Raw genomic sequence first — 16,390 nt, 5'->3', positions numbered from 1 at the left:
GATGTACCTTCAGCCCCCTTTGGCAAAAGAGCCCCAACTATAACATTTGGGTTAACAGATGTCAAATACTGAACCAAAATCGGATTTTCTGGATCAATGCTTCTTAACATTGCATCAGGAATTCGAGCCACACTCGGAAAGAGAACAGGGTCCTCAGTAACCAGTGTTGGAGTTTGCAATGTCGAGAAATATGCCTTTTCATCCTCCGATGGAACCAAAATCCCCTCTTTCTCATAGACATCCTTCAAAATCAAACTCCATTATCTCGCACAAGATACATCATTCGTGACATTGGTATGAGAAATTCCTGTACCAAATTATTCCCATAGCTAAGTGACATAATCAAAATTTAGGTCATAATAAAGACCTGCAATCATCGCATACACCTCCAGCTTCGCCTTATCAAGCCCTGAACTACGACCAGTCAAGCATCGTAGAAAAATACCAAACAAAAAATTCTGCACATAGCGCAAAGTCGACTTTAGAAATTGATTGATTCCAATGAGAGGTGGTTGATGACCCATCTCATTAAACATATAAACAACCTACTCATTCGTTACTTCGTAGAATGGACCTGTATACGTAAGCTTCATGATCTGAGCAAACTGCCGCTTGGTGAGCTTGTGCAGTTTGTCGTTCGTCAGTTGTGTTGTAATGTAACCACTTTCATCGTTTTGTTAAACACAGCCGTTGAGCCTTCCAATGATAACCAGGTCATTGGAACAGAGAATGAAGACGACATCACAGTTGAAAGAACAAAGTGATTTAGGAACAGAGAATGAAGACGACATCAACATTTGCAACTGTTCAAGATATTGTGTGACATTTGGTTGTAAACGAAGATTGGAGCTTTGAATCTTGAGTAATGCCTGAGAAGTTTCTTCATCATTGGTTGTGTTGGAAGGATCAGCATTACCAGTAAGAGCCACCATGGTTAGGGTTTGCGAGAATTGTGTTAAGACGATTATCTTGAAAGAGTTTTGGGGACAATTTGACCAGAGAGCATAAAGTCTTCAATTTACACCACCAATTTCCTTTTATAATCGACATATAATTTGAATTTGAACCACTGGCCAATAAGATTATGCCACGTGTTGCCTTTTTTATGGGGTCGGTTACCATAAAAGTCGACACGTCAGAAAAAGCGATCATCATAATTTCCTAAAAACCCGTGAAAGACTGAACAGTCACCTCCGCCAAAAGTTTCGTTGATCCCAATGAGATAAGAACTGTCACATGTTTCAAATTGTCACCATAAAGTTTCTTCATCAAGAGAACACCAGGACTTCGCTATGACGTTAGGCTCATTCACTTTTGGGATTGTAAAGAGAAATCATATGCCATACTTTGTGAAATCTAGGTTTCAAATTGGTAGTAACCAAAACCTCGAGGATTCCAGTGCAAATGTGTGCCAAAGAATCAGGGGGAATCAAATTAATAAAATGTGCATATAGTGACATCAAATAATATTTGATGTGAAAGCAGTTGGATCTCGGGCAAAGATCTCTTCATTCGATATCAAGAGAGATGACGAACTGCTTGTGTGGTAGGCACAATTTTGTTCAATACTACAGCTTAACATAAGTGTGAATTGATTGAACAAAATTACTTGTATGACCAGTGTAGTCAAGAACAAGTGTGAGGATGGATAACATATCGAAATGACTGGAGTTCGAAAAGATATTCACACGGAAATCATATTCCAAAAAAAAAAATAAGATCTGGATTGAAAGACCCACACTTTCATATGATTGAAAGACCCAAACTTTCAAACTTCACAATATTGTTACTCCAAAACATGCTACATGCATATTTATAAATAATATTTTACATTGATAGTGTGATTACAAAATATTGGATACAAACCGACTAAGTTTTAGTATATTACATAACTACCCAGGATATTAAAGTTTTATACAAACGTAAACCCAAGCACAAAAGTAATAGTATAAACTATTCTAAATCTTCCAACAGTATAATACTATACTGGATTCTCATTACCTGCAATTGTTAAACACTGAGAGGGGTAAGCAGTGACGCTTAGTGGGTTCAATAATAGATACAATATAACGTTATGCCATATATATACTTCAATATGGCAGAAGCAAAGAGGAACAAGGAACAACAAAGGAATATGTGAATCATGAGACAAACTTTCCATATCAATTGATGATTTGATTCAAAGATATACAATCAACGAGACATAACAATTTCTATACTTGATATACATCAATAACACTTCGTCCCAAATGGCACAGGAAATATACAATTTATGATTATCATTTTGCTAGAATATACAGGCTTTCATCCCTACATAGCCCTATGCCAATACCAGAAGTTATACGATTCATGCTCTACATGGACAAAGGCACAAAGCCAATACCAGAAGTGATACGAGACATGCTCTACATGGCCAAAGGCATAAATCCTATACCAGAATAATACGAGACATGCTCTACATGGCCAGAGGCTCAAAGCCAATACCAGAAGTGATACGAGACATGCTCTACATGATCAACAGTATAAAACCAAAATAACTCAGGAAAGCATATAGCACATATAACACATAACATACAATTGTTCCTATATATTAAACTCACCTTGAAATAACCGAGGATTAAATGATAATTTGGGCAGCACTACAGCTCTAAATATGACTTTCTGTGACGAAACCGGGAATTTTAGTTGAAACCCGACCTTACACGGGAAAAGTTTCGGCTTGAAAATATAATTTTCTCGGGAACTTTGGAGCGTCGGGGCTTGCTTCGGGTGTCGGGAATGATACCGGGACTTCGGAGGGTTAAAAGTGGGCTAAAAATGTGAAAGAGGGTGAAAGAGATCAAAAAATGTAACATAAATCCAGAGACCCTCGGTCTCTATTTATAGGGTGCGAAGCTGCTGACTACGCTCGGCGTACTGCGAGGCGGCTCTGTACGTTGAGCGTACCCCTCGTACGCGGGGCGTAAAGGCTTAGTGTCTTCGAACGTGTTTAATGTACGAGATACGTGGCATCCGAGCGAAGACCGGCAACGTGGCTGATCCGAGGCCCTGCAAGTGCGAAGTACGTTGGGCGTACGAAACTAAGTACGATGGGCGTACCCTTCGGATAAGTCTTCGAATTTTCATTTATTTTTATTAAAAACTTCGAAAATTCATATATTTTGCGTACGAGCTCCATTTTTGACGCTCTTTATATCCACGTGTAGGTAAGATTATGCTCTACAATTTTCATTTAGACTCTGTCGGCTAATTTGGACTTCATTTTTAATATTATATTTTTAACGGGCCGGGACAGGAAAAGTCCGTTAAAAATTCATAACTTCTTCATCTGACGTCCGTTTTCTTCTGTCTTTTTACCGTTGAACTACAATCGACGATATCTTCGATTCTCGTTTAGGTTGTGTCGGATAAAAATCACTCGATCTTTATTTCGAGTTTTTAGCTGTCTACTGCTATTCCGAAACTTAGAAAAATCATAACTTCCTCATAGGAAGTCAGATTTAGACGTTCTTTTTATGAAAGTTCTTGGTTTAACGAATACTACGACTTTCATTTACATTACTAAGGCTAAAAATTAGTTTATCGAAAACTCACTTTTTACGCTATACGGCGTCGTGTCCGTTCTGTCGCGAAACTTCGATTGGTCATAACTTCTTCGTTATAACTCGGATTTCGATGAGGTTTTAGCCTAAATGTTTCTAACGGGATTATATACAACTTTCAATAATAAAATTTTACTTATTTCAAATTTTATATTTTCGTTAAATTTCAATATTAGATTGGAATCTCATAAGACTTTCAATACCTTCTGAGTGATTCTAAACATAGTTTTACTTTAACTCTAGTAAAAACTATCTCTTAGAACTCAACGCTCTAATTCATATAATATTTCATTATATTTTTCACTTTTAAATATACATAACATGATAACTGAACGTGTATGTTACATGGATTCTGTTGGGCAAAAATATATTGGTTAAAGAACATTTTGTCAAGATCACGCATAACGAAAGAAATATGATTTTGAATATCGAAAGATGGTACAGAAAAAAAAATGTTTCGTTATAATTTTGAACAAGATGTTCACTATCAATTCCTTAGAAGTTGAGATTGTTGGGTTTCACCATCATCACGGAAAAATAAATCAGGATCATAAACACAGACTGGTGCAATTTCTACATTTTGGTTGGTTTCTACCGGAGATGTCGGGGATATGCAGTGATGTGTGTGATCATGAAGAAAAATTTTGGTGAAAAAGATTGGTTAAGAGAACGCATTGTACCTCTGCGAAAGATATGGACATAGCAGAAATCTCTTTACTAAAAATGAGAAGAGAAAGTTAACTCTTCGACTAATGTGAATATAACCTATTTGGGAAGGAACACTCGTAGTAAGAGATCCATTAAGGCTTCGAACACATAGAGTCTTTGAGGGTTAAGGTCAACATACAACAGCATGCTTCTAGGGACACCTAACTAGTGTAATAGTTCGATATCATACATGTCCCTCTTTTGAATGTATTCCATTGAGAATTCGCCACCACAGTATGTTGATACAATGAGTCACAGAGAGGTTAAACACACAAAACAAAATAAAGAAAATATTTTTGAATTTTATTTTTGAAAATTAAAGACAAAATTAAGAAAATCTTTTTGGAATTTTTGTTTTTGAAAATTAAAGACAAAAATAAGAAAATCTTTTTGGAATTTTTGTTTTTGAAAACTAAAGACAAAATAAGAAAATCTTTTTGCAATTTTTGTTTTATAATATTGAAATTAAAAATAAAGCAATAAAGTATTACCAAATACTTTCGATATAAGAAGTAGCAACTTCCAGAGACAGTGTACATCGAACAAAATTTCTTCCCAGAAAAGTGAAGTGTGATCTAAACCATTCAAAGGAATTTCGAAAGCGAAGTTAGTCGAACGTTGAACCGTGAATAGTAACCTATGAACACTTCAGTAGTATTTTGACATCTTTTTCCTCACAAGGACAAACTAGGAACTGAGCTTGTATATATCATTCCTAAACCATTTAAGATTCTTAAAAATGATTTCTCATCTAAAGGTTTTGTGAATATATCTACAAGTTGATCCGTCATTTTGAAAAAATAAACCTCGATATTACCATCTTCGACATGATGCTTGATAAAATGATAGCAAAGGGTTATGTGTTTTGTCTTTGAATGTTCGACCGGATTATGGCAGATGCGTATGGAACTTTGTGAATCATAATATAAAGGAATCTTCTTCATATTGATTGCATAATCATGAAGTTGGCTTTGAATCCATATGACTTGAGAAGTGCAAGCTGCAACAGCAACATACTCTGCTTCTGCTGTGGAAATCGAAACACATGTTTGTTTCTTCGATTGCCAGCTAACAAGCTTCCCGTCCAAAAGTTGACATCCACCAATTGTGCATTTTCTGTCAAGTTGACACCCACCAAGGTCTGCATCAGAAAATTCTTTAATGAAAAATCCAGTCTTCGAAGGGTACCATAATCCCAATGAAACAATTCCTTTGAGATATCGAAATATATTCTTCACCGCTGTTAGATGGGGTTCTCTGGGATTCGATTGATGCCTATCACAATTGAAAACATCAAACATAATATCAGGTATACTAGCAGTTAAGTACAATAGAGAACCTATCATGCTTCTGTACAAAGTGAGATCCACAACAGGCTTATACAACGAAGGACCTAACCGCGTGCTGACTGCCATCGGTACTTTCAATTTTGAACTATTCTTCATGCCAAATTTCTCAAGTAAGTTACGAGGGTACTTCTCTTGATTTATGAAAATACCTTCCCTGCTTTGGCGAATATTTAATCCCAAAAAATTATTTATCTTACCCATCATGCTCATTTCGAACTGTTTTTCATCATATTCTCAAATTCCCTAGACAACGAAGGGTCAGTTGAGCCAAAAATAGTATCATCTACATAAATTTGAACTAGCATTCAATGATCCCCTACTTTCTTACGAAATAGAGTAGGATCAACTGATCTTGTTTAAATTTAGAGAGTTTCAAGAAATTGGTAAAAGTTGCATACCAGGCTCGAGGTGCTTGTTTTAAGCTATATATAGCCTTATCAAGTATATAACAATGATCAGGAAATTTGTCATTTACAAAACCTGGTGGTTGTTCGACATAAACCATTTCTTCCACGACTCCATTGAGAAAAGCGCACTTAACATCCATTTAGTACACATCAAAGTTTTTATGTGTTGCATAAGCAAGGAAGATTCGAACAGCTTCAAGTCTTACGACAGGGGCAAAGGTTTTCTCATAGTCAATACCTTCTTGTTGCGAATATCCTTTTATAATCAATCTTGCTTTGTTTCGAACAACATTGCCTTCTCTATCAGTTTTATTTTTGAAAATCCATTTTAAACCAATGACCAAATCATCATCATGTTTTGGAACTAGTCTCCAAACCTTATTTCATTCAAATTCAGCAAGCTCATATTTCATTTCCACAATACAATCAGGATCTTCCAATGCAACCTTAACTGTTTTCGGTTCCATTTTCGAAATGAACACCTTAAACATACAGAATTCCTGGTGAGCATTCAATACCTCATTCTTAGCTTGAATTTGTGCACGCGTCATAACTCCAACATGAGGATCACCAAGAACTTGTTCCTTTGGATGGGTTCGTGTCCATCTGTCCATCAGTGAATATGCAGGATCAAAATCCAAAGGTGCATCTTCGAATATTTCATCCGTTTTAGAACCTTCACCTGCATTCGATACATTATCAGAAACATCATGAAAATTATCAGTTTGATCAGTAGAAAAATTAGGTATTTATCCATTTAGCTCACCCTCAACTAATGGATTTGGATTGAGATGCTCCCCCTTGACATCAACTTTGTTTTGTCATTTACAAAACCTGGTGGTTGTTCGACATAAACCATTTCTTCCACGACTCCATTGAGAAAAGCGCACTTAACATCCATTTAGTACACATCAAAGTTTTTATGTGTTGCATAAGCAAGGAAGATTCGAACAGCTTCAAGTCTTACGACAGGGGCAAAGGTTTTCTCATAGTCAATACCTTCTTGTTGCGAATATCCTTTTATAATCAATCTTGCTTTGTTTCGAACAACATTGCCTTCTCTATCAGTTTTATTTTTGAAAATCCATTTTAAACCAATGACCAAATCATCATCATGTTTTGGAACTAGTCTCCAAACCTTATTTCATTCAAATTCAGCAAGCTCATATTTCATTTCCACAATACAATCAGGATCTTCCAATGCAACCTTAACTGTTTTCGGTTCCATTTTCGAAATGAACACCTTAAACATACAGAATTCCTGGTGAGCATTCAATACCTCATTCTTAGCTTGAATTTGTGCACGCGTCATAACTCCAACATGAGGATCACCAAGAACTTGTTCCTTTGGATGGGTTCGTGTCCATCTGTCCATCAGTGAATATGCAGGATCAAAATCCAAAGGTGCATCTTCGAATATTTCATCCGTTTTAGAACCTTCACCTGCATTCGATACATTATCAGAAACATCATGAAAATTATCAGTTTGATCAGTAGAAAAATTAGGTATTTATCCATTTAGCTCACCCTCAACTAATGGATTTGGATTGAGATGCTCCCCCTTGACATCAACTTTGTTTTGTCCATGCTCCCCCTCGAACTGATGTGTATTTCGATCATGCTCCCCCTCAACAGTTGAATCATGAATATGATCATGTGACTGCGAACTCAAGTGCTCCCCCTCCACTTGATCACCTTACAAAATAGGTAAACGTTCGATATGCACTTGTGAAGTTAAGGTAGATTGAGAATCATCTTCTTCCCTACTCACCGTCAAATCATCAGAATGCTTCGATGCTTCAGGAATCCAATTATCATCAGCATGAACTTCAACATCTATTGCTCTTTCTGAAATACCAAAAATTAAATCATAGTCAATATCAAAAGAATTCACAATGGCTGACTCATCATTCGTTTCATAAAGAATTGGCTTTTGTGCGAAAGTCTATTCGACACGTTTGACGTGATAGTCATCGAAAGTAAGATTGAACGTTTCCTCAATCTTTCTTGTTCGCTTATTTAACACCCGGTATGCAACAAAGTTGTGTGAGTATCCTAAGAATATCTTTTCATCATTTTTTGACTGAAATTTCAAAAGATAATCTTTGACATACATGATAAAGCAGTTGCAACCAAAAACATGGAAAATTTTCACATTAGTCTTTCGATTGTTGATGATTTCATAAGGGGTTATGTTAAAACGACGATGAATGAATGAGCACTTTTGAGTGAAGCACGATGTCAAGATTGCTTCTGCCCAGAGATATTGAGGCATATTCGCATATGTCAGCATTGTTCTTTCTGCTTCGCATAGAGATCTATTCCTCCATTCGACAACACCGTTTTGTTGCGGTGTGTAAGGAGATGAAAAATTATGAGAAATACCTAATTCAGCCAAGAATGAATCAAGGATCTTATTCTTGAATTCTGAACATTATCACTTTTGATTCGTCTAACTTTCTTCCTCAGAACTAATTCGATGTTCTTGATCAAATCTATCATCACTTGAGCAGTTTCAGACTTTTAACAAAGAAAGAAAACCCAAGTAAACCTTTAAAATGTAACATCCCGATATTTGGCAGGTATTCCCGAACCCTCTTCTATCATTTCCTTGTCATTTATAGTCCTTGGGGGTTGGAAGTGAAGAGCCAAGATCGGTTTAAGGGCCAAGTTTGCAAACTTGGGCCAAGAGGGAGTACGTTGTGCGTACATAAGAGTACGCTAAGCGTACTTAGATCCGCCTTAGTACGCTGGGCGTACTAATGTCTGGGTGAAACCCTAATATTTAGGGTTAGGGGCCTATATAAGCAACATTATGAGATCAAAACCTCCCTCACCTCAGCCTCCACAGATTACATTCGTCCTCCCCAAACCCTAGCCTCTCCTTTGTGTGTTTAAGCTTATTTGGTGTGTTATTGAGTGCTTTAAGAGGAAGGTATTGCATCAAAGTGTTGGAGAAGAAGATCAAGCTTGTAGATCTGAAGTTAGCATGTGCTCAAGAAGCTCCAGAAGGTATAAAGTTCCAAACTTTATGCATATATGCATAGATCTCACCATTTTACTTTATTAGAAGCATATCCTGTCCCAAAATCCATAAGTGGTGCATGTTGTGATTTGGACAAAAAGGGTTGTCCTTCTAGACTCTTGAAGGGACCTTGAGTGATAAAAATGAGGTCCCATTAGCTGTATGTGTCCCATGCATGGAGAAATAAGGTCTTAATGGATTAATACCAAGCATTAAGAACTTTATGGATGTCCAAAGCGATAAAGTTCATGACTTTATGGATCCTAGGCATGTTAGGTCTCTGGATCTGAAGTTTGGGCTTAAGTGCTTAAGCCATTAAGCACTTAATAAGGTTTTGGCAAACTGTTGAGTACGCCCAGCGTAAATCGAGTACGCCCAGCGTAAATCCAGTACGCCCAGCGTACTGGGTCAACCACCCTGATGGTGATTAACATCTGGTCGAGTACGCCCTGCGTACCAGAGGACTACACCCCGCGTACGTCCTTTGTTGGGCTTTTGTCAATTGTGCTTTGAGTTTTGGACTTTTTATGGACTAAATAGAATTGGGCTTTTTTTGGACTTTATAAATAAAATATTTTGGGCTAGGTAGTGATAGTGGATCATGGGATTAGGCCCAATTAGGAGGTTGGGCCCAATTTAGTAAATTGGGCCAATAATGGGCTTTATATATATAGACCTTCAAGTTAAGGACTTGGTATTGGGCCTTGGCCCAATAAAGAGAATGGATTTAATGAGTTGTGTGGACACTTAGTCAAGAAGTTATTTTGGGTATTAACTTAGTATTTATTATGTAATAGTTCGGGATTTCCGGTGAGACAGCAGTCAGAGGCTCGGTATTTCAGCACTACTTGCGAGGTGAGTTATCCTCACTATATCAACAGGGTCTAAGGCATCAAGGCCGGCCCTTTATGGATTGTATCCGGTTATGGCATGATATGTTTATTGGTTAGCATCATGGTGGTTAGGATGACGTTATGATTATGCTTAGTGACCTGGTTAGGTCGGTGTCCTGGTAATAGGATGTTGTTATGCTATATGATCTGTTAGATCGGTTTGATTGTTATATATGTATGCCAGCGTATGATAGTTATGTGTACATGTTTGTCTTGATTTGGGATGGGTTGAGGCGGTCCTGCTTTGTGCTGAAGGCCAACATACCCAGGGCGGACCGGATAGACTACAAACCCGAAAGGGTATGGTAGTCAGACTGAAGGCCCGACGAGCGGTTCGGATAGGCTGAAGGCCCCGAGAGGCGGCCCAGACGTGTCGTAGGCTCAGAGAGCGGTCCAGATAGACTGAAGGCCTGCGAGGCGGTCCAGTCAGGCTGAAGTCTCATTATGCATGTTGTTCTGTATTTGTTGATATGATATGATTATGGTTATATGAGGATGATATTTAGGGGGTAACTCACTAAGCTTTCGAGCTTAAAGTTTCAGTTTATTGTTTCAGGTACCTCTGGTGATCGCGGGAAGGCGAAGGCATGATCGTACCGCTCCTCCTGCTGTTATGAATTTATGATTTGATACTGTGATACTCTGATATTTATTATTTTGAAAACAAACTTTGTAATATTAAATGGATTTAAGTGTTTTGAAAAAATTAAATTTGGCATGATTTTTTATGGGTGTTACAGAAAAATCATCAACAATGACCAGTATGTACTTCTTCTTATTGAGAGTCTCAATAGTCGAAGGTCCACAAAGGTCAATGTGAAGAAGTTCTATAGGTTCGATGATCTTTGAACCGCTGACAATGGGATGACCTTGACAATGTTGCTTTCCCTGTTCACATGTTGCACATAACGAATCGTTATCAAATTTTGATACAAGTAAGCCATGAACAAGATCATGTATAACCATTTTGTTAAGATTCTTGAAATTCAGATAGGAGAGTTGACGATGCCACAAACAGTTGAGATCGGATGAGGATTTCGAAAGAAAGTAGACAGAGGGAACACTAACAATTGGCTTCATGTCGAGTGTGAATATGTCACCTTTATTTTTCGACTTAAGCAAAACTTCCTTCATTTCTTTGTTAGAGATGACACTTCCTTCTTCATCGAAGACTACTTGATTTTCGGTGCCCATAACAAGTTGCAAAACACTTATCAAGTTGTGTTGTAAGCCTTCAACATATGCCATTCCGTTTACAGTAAACTTCTCATTCGTTACTTTTCCATAACCTTTCACTTTGCATTTTTTATTGTTTCCAAACTTCACTACTCCAACAGTATCCAAACTTCTATAGGCTCGCAGATTCTCCTTTCGACCTGTCATGTGACGAGAGAAACCACTATCGATATACCAATGTTCATCGTATTGCTCGTCACATAGTACCTGCAATCAATAAAAAAAATTAGGTCCCCAAGGATTTTTGGGTCCTTGGATATTAGTTTGAAATGCATTGTGAAATGAAGAGCCTAACACCCAATTTCGACCTTTTAACTTTAAACTATCTATTAAGTTAACTTTGACAGAGTTAGGCATCGAAATGTAATCATTCAATGGTTTAGGTTCGACACTGACTTTCCCTTTTCCATCTACAGTTCGTTGTGTTTCAATTTTTGTCTTTGGAATTTCTTTCCACCGTTTCACTGATGGATTTGACTCCAGTGAAGATGAACTATCATTTGGGGAATCATTTAAGTAGCTTTCATAAGCATACTTAATTTGCTCTTCAGAGTACTTTCCCGATTGGTATTGCTTCCCTTTGCCTTCGAGCCAATGGTTGATATTCTTCACTTCATTTTTCCCTTTCACAAAAGTAGCTTTAACTTTTTGCTTTGATTCAGGATTTGGAAAGTGAGGTTTTGTTGGCTTAAACGATTCATGTTTCTTCCCGTTTACTTCCAATTTTTGAAAATTTCGTTTTGGAAGAGATGGATTTGGAGAATTATGAAACCAATTTTGATATTACTTATTATAACCAACTGATGTTCGATTAGAAACCTTTTGTCCTTGTGGAAAACTTCTTTGACTTTGAGCTTGATTGAAATTTCTTTGTTCATTACTTCGAACAACATTTCTTTGAAATTTTTTTTGAGAAAACCTTTCATTTGGAGGATATGGAACGAAATTCCTTGGACGTTGGTTTTGAGCAAAAGTTACATTTCCTTGTTTTTGAATAATTGGAGTTCGAACTTGCTTTTGAACATTACATAGACCATTTGGTAAATCATTTTTCTTTTGAGTGAACTTGTTTTGAACAAAGGTCTTATTTTGAGAAAAAGTCTTAACTTGTTTAGATGGGTTTTGCTTAAAAACTTTTTGTTTTTGAAAAGTCTTGACATTTTTCCAATAGACTTTGTTTCGTGCTTTTGACATCGAAACACCTTCCTCTTTTGCAACTTTTTGAACACTTTCAATGAAGATTTGTGACTTTGTTTTTTGATTTTTCAAAACAGTTTCATTTGTTTGAACATCAACATTTGATTTTAAGATTTTACTTCCCAAAGTCGTTTTGGTTTTTGTCTTTGAAAAGTAGCTGAGTTTTTGTTTAAGCTATTTTCAACCGTGCTTTGGTTCGAGAAGAAACCTTCTTTTGTCACACCTTTGTTATCTTCTTCAACAATTTTTTTTATCTTAGGATTCACCTTGTCACCATTTCCTATAGTGACAAACACTTGATTTGGGAACACAATTGCATTAGTGCATTTGAAACACGGATATACGACTAATTTTGATTCAAGATAATGAGGACCTTTATCTTTCATCACCATTTCGAACTAATCTGTTTCTTCAAAAACATGTTCGACAACAACTCTGGGAATAGTTGTTTCAATCGACATGTCATCCTCATCACTATCACTATCACATTCTTCAACAACCACTTGATCATAATCATAAACTTTCAATGTAGAGGGTTGGTTAGTCTTAACCTTATCCATTGAATCGTGACAAATTTATTTGCCCTTGACCATCGAAGTGACATTAATGAGAGATAATTGAGAACAATCAACAATTTCCTCTTCCTCAGTTTCACTGATATTGTCAGAATCATCTTCGATATCAGCAAAAATTTGTTGAGAGTCTAATGTCAAATTCTCAGTCATGTTCAAAATTTTGATTTGTTCAGTATTAGTGAGAGTTTCATTAACAATATGCACTAAATCATCATCATTCAAACATTCATCAATTTTAACAATTCCATAAGCATATGAATCATTAGGCACTTTATCGAATTTTGATATTTTATTTTCGCCATCATAGGAAGTAGCATAAATTTTCTCTCTTTCGTATTCTAAGAAAGGTAATAACTTCCTATGTTGCTCTTTGCATATATCTGAAGAGTGATGAAGATCAGTTAATTTGGCTTACAATCTCTTAGCGCTATTACAGTAAATGTTTTGCTGTTTCATTACCAAAATATTATCATATGTAACTGAATCCCTATCTAGAGTGATATTTTGCAACTGCAGCTCTAGACTATCAATTCTACTCTTCTTAGAATCCAAGCGATTTTGAGCATCCAACAATAATGTTTTCGAACACTCAGCTTCGCTACTAACAGAAATTAGAATATCATTAACATATGAGAGAGTATCAACGAAATCAGATAAAACTGTAAGATAAGAACTTGAAGGAATATTAAAATATTCAAGAAGAGAACGTACCTTCGATGTCATAGGTGACTTATCAGCTCCTATTGACACGAAACACCTCCCAGTGACTTTTTCTTCTTCTTCAGATTGTGAAAACATCACACCATGGATGGGATTTCTCATCTCTTCATCGTCTGAACCAGATGAACATATCTGGTAGGTTCCTTCCTCTTCATCTCCTCCCTTTGCGACCAACGACAAACCTTTTGTCTTCGCTCTCACCTCCTCCAGTCTTTCGACATAGTATGCTTCGACTTTAACTCTCTCCTTTTTCTCTTCTTTCTTTCTCAGCATGCAGTCTATTGCAAGATGATTTGCAACATTACAGTAGTTACAATCGAACCCTGAATCTCCCTTAAGCTTTTTCTCACTATTCTCAACAGCACACTTGCTTTCTTTCTTCTCTTCCTTTGACTCTACTCTTATTCCTTTCCCAGATGAAGTATTACCCTTGAATTCATTGTTGTTTTTGTATTTCAGATTGAAAGGCTTCTTAAAGAACTTTTTTCACTTTATTGTTTGTATAAAACGCCACAGCCGCATCCTTTGAATTCATCAAAAATCCTTCATATTTAGAACCCACTAGTTCAACAACTTCGATCTCAGAGTCTTTTGCTGAAACCTTCGACATCAAGGCCAGAGGACCTCCTAGACTAATCTTCCCTTCCTCATAAATTTCATTGATTTCGCTCTCATGAGCTTTGAGCACATTATACAAGTATCCCACTGAATAGTCATCGAAGCTTTGCTGAGTATTTATCATTAAGCTTATATTCCTCCACTCCTTTCGCAATCCCATCAGGAATGTAAGATTGTATTCAAGAGTTGAGCGTGTAACGCCATAGTGATAGCACTTGAATACCAACTCATTCAAGTGATCATAGTAGAGTTCGATGGTTTCACATTCCTTCTGCTTTAATTCGCCTAGTTTAAGTAAACATTGCTTAACAGAGCTCTTCTTTGTCTTTTCACTTCCTTGATACTTTTCCTTCAAAGTATCCCAAATCTCTTTTGCAGACTTGCATCCTCGAACAAAGTTGTAAACAACTGGTAGAAGAGCACCGCGAAGTTCACGAAGACACTTCTTATTATTAGCCCCGTACTTATCCTTTTGAGCAGCCATACCAGTGGTTGAACCTGCATTTCCTACTTCAGCAAACATTTCAAGACGATAACTTCGCTTAGTGATACATCGCCAGAGATCTTCATTGATCTCGTTGAGGTAATCCTCCATGCGATCCGCCCATTGATCGTAATACTCTGGAATGAGCATTGGAATCTTAATAGAAGATCCAAGCAGATGAGAAAAGCTAGACATTGTGTTCATATTGAAATTCGCCATTTTTGTATGAACAAAAGTGGCGATAAGATTAAGAAAAAAGATCTAACGGGTGAATCTATCATAAAATGATCAGAAAACACTCGATCTATCAAATGATTGCAGAATCGAAACAAATCAATCAATTAGAATTAGTTTTCTAAATCAAAAGTGCGTAAATCTTTTGAATCGGAAAGTGCGATTCAAAAACTTTTGAAAAGACGAGAAAACCATAAAATGACTGAATGTATCCTGCTCTGATACCAATTGTAGTGTGTTTGAATCGAGTATTAAGAACAAAATCAATAACAGAAAGAGTATCGAACACAATCGTAAATAAGTTATGTTTGGCTCGTTGATTTCATCTAAATGAGTATACAAGTACACGAGAGAGAAAAGAACGAAATGCTCAAGTGCTCCTCTCGACTTCTATACTAACCCTATTTATAGGGTGATACATACGTACAAAAACTATGTAAGGACTAGACTTTACGCTTCGACATCTAACATTGCCTTACATAATACATACATAGCGAAGTGCTTGACTTTGACTTCGACACTACAGAGACCAAAAAGTACTTCGACACCTCACTATACATTTCGACCCATACATCCTGTAAACACAAAAAATAAAATAAAAAAAAACTGAAAAATAATTTTTTGCGGTTTTTAGCCCACAAAAAGGATCGGATAACTAAAAGCAACTAATTTCTTCTTTAATAAGTCGTTCCCCGACAATGACGCCAAAAACTTGATGTGTTATTTTTATACCACTAGTTTTAAATTTATAAAATCATATCGAATGTGAACTAGTTTTAAAACACAAATAGGTAGTGTACCTAGTCGTGAAGTAATATAGTCTAAGGTAAGAAAGGGTGTCAAACTCTCGGGGAACGAATATGATTTTGAATCAAATTAATAAAAAAATTGGGGTTTTTCTAATTTTACAAGTTCAGGAAACTTAAATTATAAAATTTTAACAACTAAGCAAACACAAAGCAAATAATGTGATTCTAAAGCAGTATATTTGAAGTACTTCCACTAGAATTTGAATCCTCTTAGTTTTCTATGTTTGACTCGTTAGCATGCAATAGATTAATGAGTTGGTTACCGAATTTCATGACTAGTTATTTTGGTTGGATTTCCTAGTTCTAATGATTAATAAGCATCTAATTCCAATGATCGTGCAATTAGTGAATACAAAATCATATAATTAAATTCAACTATGAACGATATGACATAACGATACTTATCAACGGTCATGAAAATAAATCAAACATACCATGGATAACTATTATACTTTAACACATTAAAATTACCGATTAATATTACCTAACCCTAGGATTGGATAAAGCTCTAGTCTTAACAATTTAATGATCAT

The sequence above is a fragment of the Lactuca virosa genome, chromosome 5 (assembly GCF_052849685.1).
Source record: "Lactuca virosa cultivar CGN04683 chromosome 5, Lactuca_virosa_CGN04683_v6, whole genome shotgun sequence".
Classification (NCBI taxonomy): domain Eukaryota; kingdom Viridiplantae; phylum Streptophyta; class Magnoliopsida; order Asterales; family Asteraceae; genus Lactuca; species Lactuca virosa.
Note: the sequence above shows the minus strand (reverse complement) of the source record.